The sequence below is a fragment of the Suricata suricatta genome, chromosome 2, assembly GCF_006229205.1.
Source record: "Suricata suricatta isolate VVHF042 chromosome 2, meerkat_22Aug2017_6uvM2_HiC, whole genome shotgun sequence".
Taxonomy (NCBI): domain Eukaryota; kingdom Metazoa; phylum Chordata; class Mammalia; order Carnivora; family Herpestidae; genus Suricata; species Suricata suricatta.
This window is the reverse complement of record NC_043701.1, coordinates 8,982,241-8,989,876: the sequence shown is the minus strand read 5'-3', so window position 1 is coordinate 8,989,876 and position 7,636 is coordinate 8,982,241.

The window sequence follows — 7,636 nt, the reverse complement described above, 5'->3', positions numbered from 1 at the left end:
CGGCTTTGTATATATTCTTGTGAACATTTATAGCGTAGAATTAAATATGATGCCCCTGTAAAACTCTGATGTATAATAATTATTGTTAAACTTTCAAATTGTGAGGCAGTAGAGAAATCTATTATCATTCGTGTGAGCTTTTCTTTTTTTAACTTTTCTTTAGTGTCTTGGAAAAGCATAACATATGATTACTAAGATATTTTTCAGAGAATTTGGCAATGTTCAGTAAAGCAGAGAATGTACTTTTAGAATAAAATACTTTATGTTTAATTCATCACAAATACAAAAGAACTGACGTTTTCTTAATTCAAATCAGATATGTTAATTTTATTATGAATCACTAATATTCCCAAAAGGTGGCATGCTTGAATCAAGAGATATATTTTATACTAAGCGAGCAAAAGAATAGAGGCATGTTATTAAAAAACGGTTATCAAAATTATCTTTTTCTTTTAAATTTGTGTAATAGTTTTTATGTAGGTTATAAAAGTAATCAAAGCTTTTTTTCCTCTTGATTATTAAAGCTAAACATTTCAAGTAATCCATTAATCAGTATTTTCAACCGATAAAAGTCTTACATCAGCAATGCTAAATTGGCCAGTGGGCTTTCCAGAAAATGTAGCTATCCCAGGTACCCATGTAAAGCCTCTACTTCATAATGCCATAAAAATGAATTAATGTTAGATATATATGTAATTAAATATAAATTTAGTGGGAGATAGCTAGCTTAAAGAAAAAGTTAACATGTTATACTAGGCAATAATACAGTATTTTCCTAATATCATTTGTGTGATCCATAATGATAGAAGCAGGTCATGATATTTTCCTCAACATATGAGGTCATGATAGTTCTCAACATATGTTATTATTATACAATAATAATAAATTATTCAATTTTCTCATCCTGTAGGATTATAGGTATTATTTGTGTGTGTGTGTGTGTGTGTATGATTTTACAAGTAGAAATAATATGAGAGCGCCTGGTGACTCAGTTGGTTAAGTGCCCGACTTTTGCTCTGGTCATGATCTTGTGGTTCCTGGGGTCGAGCCGCGCATCAGGCTCTGTGTGGACAGCTCAGAGCCTGGAGCCTGCTTCAGATTCTGTGTCTCCTTCTCCTTTCCCCTCCCTTGCTCATGCTCTGTCTCTATCTCTCTCAAAACTGAATAGACATTAATGAAATTAAAAAAAAGAAACTATGTACTCAACAATATTTATGAGAATATTGACATATCTTCCCCTTTATGTCATCAGTGTCTAAGTTTCTGATGGGCCTTATTCTAAAAGTTAATTAATTTGTAAACTTAAATCCATTTTTTTCACAGTCATAAGTATTAATAATAAGTAAGGTCTCATACTAATTTCTTTGACCTTAAGTAAATCATAATGCAAATAAAATATACAGCTGAAAAAAATTTAAGGTAGACGTATACACAGTTGTGAATCAGTCATTAGTCGTTATGCACTAGTAATGAATCTAAACTAGTTGTAGAAAGAATATTGTAACTTCTAGTATCCCATCCAACCCTCTTGCATTGTTGGGTGATCTTATTAAGTAAGATCAGAATAAGGTGGATGTGGAGGGCGGGCGGTGGGGGCTAGTTGGAGGGCAGTTCTCTCCGTGGAAGAAGAGAGAAGGTTTAGGGAATCTCAGTCTTTAACCTGGCGCCCAGGGGCTCTGACGAGGAAGTGTGGGAGTCAAGCTCAACCCTCGAACAGGAGCTTGGAGGTGATGTGGTTGGTAGGAGAAGTTAGAAACCAGAAATATGCAATCTGAATGCAGTGGAATGAAATAGACCTCCTACAAACATGTACTGAGAACGAATCAGGCACCTTGTGGGTTTCTTTTCAGGCACGGAGCTGGGAGTTGTAGCTGGTCGTGATGACCGGGTGTCCGGGAGCTGCTCTCTGGACTCCCATCACAAGACCAAGAACTCTCAAGAACTCTTTGACTGGCTGGTCCACTTGTCCCCTTTCTATTCACCTTCCTTAACGCCCTCTACAACCTCAACTCCTTAAACCAGCATGTTAATTCTAGTAGCTCTAATAGGATTTGCTCCGACATTAAACAGTTGACATACGATGATACTACATACAATTGGCATGTAGTGCATACAGTATTATTATATAATTAGTATTATTACTTATAATACTGTAAGTATTACAAAGGATGCATGTTTGGATATTGTGGGAGCACAGAGACATGGATTCAAATAAGATGATGGGGATTATGAAGGACTCTCCTAAAGTAACAGCGCTCTAGGTGGAATCTAAAGGAAATAATCTTGATAATGATATTGCAGTTATGGTGTGCTGAGGTATTAATGAGCCATGGCAGTGACTCAGTTGAGAAAGAGTGCAGGACTGATCTATCGCAGAAAGGACAATGACAGGACACATATCCGAGAGGCATTTAAAGATTTGGATACGTGTGGTTAGAAAGAGATAGGAGTTTGGGATGATTCCTAAATATCCCACTAGTACAACTGTATTTCCCTTTTAAAGATATATGCCATACCAGAAGAGGAACATGTTTAAGGGGAAGTTGCTGGATTTTTGTTTAGACACAGAGAATTTGAGGTGGTTGTAGATTATCTATGAAAAAAATGCTATAGGGTGTTGGATACACATGCTCCAAAGTCTTGTCTGGTTGGGGTTGTAGATTGTGACTCTTGCCAAAAGGCAGCCTTGAGCTTAGGCACTCCCATTTTTTTTCTCCCTGTGTTGAGGCTGACCTTCCCCACCCCCACCCTCCCTTGAACTTGACCTCAGCCTTGACTCTGCTCCTTATCTCGTATCTCCATTTAATTGGTAAGGAAATGCTGTTGACACTACCTAAAAATACACCCAGAGTGCACACAGTTCTTATGCGTGTCCTCCTCCCTCCCCAAGCCATTATTCTCTCCCACCTGGGTCATTACAATAGCTTCTTGGTGGCTCACCGGGTCTTAGCTTCTTTCCAGTAAGAACTATTCGCACCACAGCAGTCAATTATCTATTAAGTAAAAGCCAAATTATCCCACCCCTCTGCTCAAAATCCTGAAGTGGCTGTCCGTTCCATTTATGATAAAAACCAACATTTTTGGTGACTTACATAGCTGTCCACATTACTTTCGCACTCTTCCCCTACTGTTCTTCGCTTCACTCAGTACCGGCCACATCGGCTGTCTTCCAAGGCCCTTGAACATGCCAGGCGTGCTTGAGCCTCAGGACCTTCTCACAAGATGTTTTCTTTCCCTGCTGTCCACACGTGAGCAAGCACCTTTACCACTGTTCATGATCTGCTGAAACTTCTCCCTCTCAAGGGGACCTGCACTGTTTGTAAATATAACTCATTCAAGCCCCTTTTCTCTCCTGTACATTTTCTTTCTTATGGAAGTTAGCATCTTCTAATGTATATAACTTATTTATGCTTGACATTTTTCTTCTGTCCCTGCCATTAAAATGTAAGCCACATCAGGGTAGGGAAATTTGTCTCTTTATTCCACTAATATATGCCTAGAATGGTACCTGACACATAGTACTAGACACACCGCTTGATGAATACTTATTGTATTAAAACATGGAGATTAGGGGCGCCTGGATTGAGCGTCTGACTCTTGGTTTGGGCTCAGGGCATGATCTCACAGTGTTGTGAGTTCGAGCCCCATGTTGAGCTCTGCACTGGCCCCAGGGAGCCTACTTGGAGGCTCTCTCTCTCCGCCCCTCCTCCACTCACGTGGCCTCCCAAAATTAAAACAAAAGTGGAGGTTGAATAGCACTAAAGTTTTTTTTCTGGTGGAGTCAGATTTTGATGCAATCAACATAGAACAATTTTAGAAGCACTAATTTTAGAAAAAAATACAGAATATATAGATTTATACAGAATATGTGAATGGAATGTTTCCAGAGCTTTGCAAAACAAAACTACCTGACCAGAAACACAATTTGTGAAGATGTTAAGGATTCTTCATACGTATGGACATTTACTTCTTAAAAAGGGAACCGTTTTTTTTCCTTCCCAGTATACTTTGCTATAGTGAATAGTTTTCCATTAAAAAGCTTCCTGATTGATTGGCAGTGGACAAGCTCACATCCCTCTTATCCTTAAATAACCTGTCCCAGCAACCAGTAACTAGGAAGAGAGAAAGAAAAAAGTGTATAGGACAAAACAATATTTTGTTGTATAGTTGGGTAATCATTGCCTTTGGAAGTTTCAGCAAATTCAATTTTCTTTTTGGCTTGAGCCTGTTTCTTTGGTATTAGTTCTTTAGAGGTGCTTGATAGAATAATATGGTCGAAAGAGGAAAATACCAAAATAAATTACATATAACAAGCATGCATACAAATAATGAAATATTTTAAGCAGGTAAACATTACCCCATTTATCCATTTAAAAATCTAACTTTAATTATGATCATTACACTTTCAATATTTATTTGTTTTCATTAGCTCAAAAGCTATGAATAAGTTTTATGAATCGTAACTCACTTAATATCAAAAATATAATTTGCCCTGTTTTTCTTTTTCATCATATATCATCACAAGTTTGGAACTGCCTAAAATTTCTATTAATATATAAGGAAAACAATGTTTTTCCCAAATGCTATGAAAATAATACTGTAAAAATTTATTATTGATAGTTTATTAATATACTATTACAAAATATGTAATTAAATGTTTTACATGTTTTTAAAAGGATATATTTATATTGTATTGACATCTTGCCAATAGGTAACAAAGCTGAAATTAATTAATTACATTTGCCTTGAATGCAGATTTTATTTGACATCATTTGTTCCTTACATTAATAATGACAAACTGGCTCTGTCCTTGTTTTTTTCTTTTACAAATTTTGAAGTGTTCGGTTTCTATATGTTATTAGCCTATGCTATAAAATATGATATTTACTTTGGAAATGTGTCCTGTTAACTGATCATATTATTTTTATTCTGGTTTGAACCACCATCCTTGAATTTCTTACAATTCATTTCTTGAAATACTTCTTTTGTTTGCATAAATAATTGGCTCTGAACTAGGAACATTGGACCATCTTTGGGGACATTTGGTTGTCACACCTAGGGGAGAGGGTGCCCCTGGCATCTGGTGTGTAGAGGTGAGGGATGGCTATCATGTACAGGATAGCATGGATGTGGGGACAGCTTATGAGAAGCCCATACACTTTAGTCTTTGAGGAACTGAGAGGTAAAAGCTCTGTTTTCAGGTTTCTGATGCATTCTTTAACAGAGCCATTTTGTGAGACAGCAGATGAGGTGGGCTGTTCAGCCAGGGATGACATTAACTTTTAATTATCCATCTGAATACGAAATATCCCATAGGAGCCTGCTGGCAGAGAAGTGTGACCCTCTCCAGTTCTCCGTTATGGTGACACTCAGTTGCCATTGAGTAGAGATTCTGGAGAGGAGAGAGAGAGAGAGAGAGAGAGAGAGAAACAGAGAGAGAGAGAGACAGAGAGACAGACAGAGAGACAGACAGAGAGACAGAGAATATCTAGTGACTATGACCTAAAAAATATTAAGAACACTTTACAGACAATCAGGACGAAATGCAATTATTGGATAAGTTAATACTACTAGGTTTACATGATGAGTAGAGTTAGTCACTAATTGATGTTTCTTTTCCAACTGTATGCCCTTCATTTAGTTCTAAGTTAGAATTCTCTGTATTATTACAATTGATGGATCTTTACTCCTCTCTCCTTCCCTCCTCATCCCTTCTCTTTCTTCCTCATCCCTTCTCTTTTTCCCTCCTCCCCTTACTGTCTCTCTCCTTTGCTTCCACCCTCTTTTCCTTCTTTCCTCCTCCTCCTTCGTTTCTCTCTCTCTCTCTCTCTCTCTCTCTCTCTCTCTCTCTCTCTCTCTCGTCCTTTTTTCTTTCTGCATTACTGGCAGTAGCCCTATTGTAGGATTATAGATGCAAACTATTAGCAGCTTGGGCTTATGTCCCTAGTGGGAGCGATGGAAAGTGTGCAGCAAAGCCAACGGGACTCATGGTTCTTCTAATGCAATTTCTCTCACATTCTACATCCACAGTTATTGCTACCCTAGGGGATAGTTTTATATACTGTATATGCAAATATATGCTTTAGAAAAACATATTTAAACTTCTTCTTTCACATTTCGGAATGAAACAAAGTACTCGTGAAGAATTATTCATGAATTATATAATGAATTAGTGCTCATTATGTCCTATAAATACGGCATATTGGGTGTCAGTTATTATAAGTGTGGTTTCACATTCCTGAGTGTTGGAGACTGTCATATATTTTATTGGTAGTTGAAATGAAAAACAGTAGATCAGTCTCTTCTTTGTATACAGGTCATACTGCCTGTAAGTTCCTATAGAAAAAATATAAGGTAATTAAGTTTGGGGGCTGGAGGAGTAAAGAAGGAGGATGAAGGAAAGAAAGATGATTTTGCTTCAGAAGATGAGGAATACCATATGGAGGGATTTGGGCTGTCATTTTACTGGAAGACACATTTATAGAGAATTTAGACATCCTTTGGAAAGCCAGACAAAAGGCCCTTAAGCTGATCATAAAAAGGATGAAAACCAGAGTATCCAATTCCCTGGGAATTCGTAGAAACTCTCCATAAACTGGAACTCTTTGTCAGTATATTCATGATTCATTTCATTGTTCAAATATTTGAGATGCCTACCACATGCCAAACACCCTGTAAACTGTTGGAGATTCGGGTAAAATCAATACGGAGAAGCTGCTGGGCTTCATGAAACCTACAGTCTGCTGTGATTGCGTTATTATTAGATAATTTGTGAGCAAATCTGCCCTAGTTCTAGATTAAACTAGTTGGACTTGGGGCGACTGGGAGACTTAGTTAAGCATCCGACTCTTGGTTTCAGCTCAGGTCATGATCCCAGGGTTGTGAGATCGAGCCCTGCATCAGGCTCTGCACTGAGGATGAACTCCACTTAGGATCCTCTCTCTGTCTCTTTGTCTCTCTCTTAAAATAAATAAACATTTAAAAAATAAATTAGTTGGGCCTAGAATTTAGACAGAGCATACTTTGGTATCTTGATAACGTACCACAGCAAAAGATATGCATTAGGAGAAGGTGTTGTGCCTCTGTCTATACTACAAGTGGCCCCTTGCCTCCAGAGGGGGTCAGGGAAGACAAAGGACATTCTGGAGAGAGCCCTGGGGAGTTGGGCGTAACTTTGGAGAGAACATTAGTAACCTATTCTGCTCTCCATCCTCACTGTGAATTCAGCTGTGTTCACAGGAGGCTGTCCTCTGCACAACTCACATCTTTCTTTGCTTCTGTTCTGTAGTCCTTTCATGTTGCTTTTTTGGGGATTGTAAATTTTGAATAACTCTAATGTCTATAGCACTTCCTGAATTGTAGATCTGGATAGTACTGAAGGGCAGCGGGGCCTCCCGGAGAGCCCGTTTTGCTTGACTAAATTCTTTGCTGTATTGATTCAATATAAGAAATTCTGGGATAACATTCAATTTCTTCATGGTTCTTAAAAAATCTGAAGCATCAACAAGGGCTTTGTATTCCGGGCAAGAGACACAATATGAAAAAACAAAAAAACGAAACAATACAAGACGAACTATTGTCAAATTGGTCGAACATACAAGTCTCTACGGATTGGAATTTTCTTAGGATTGGCTCC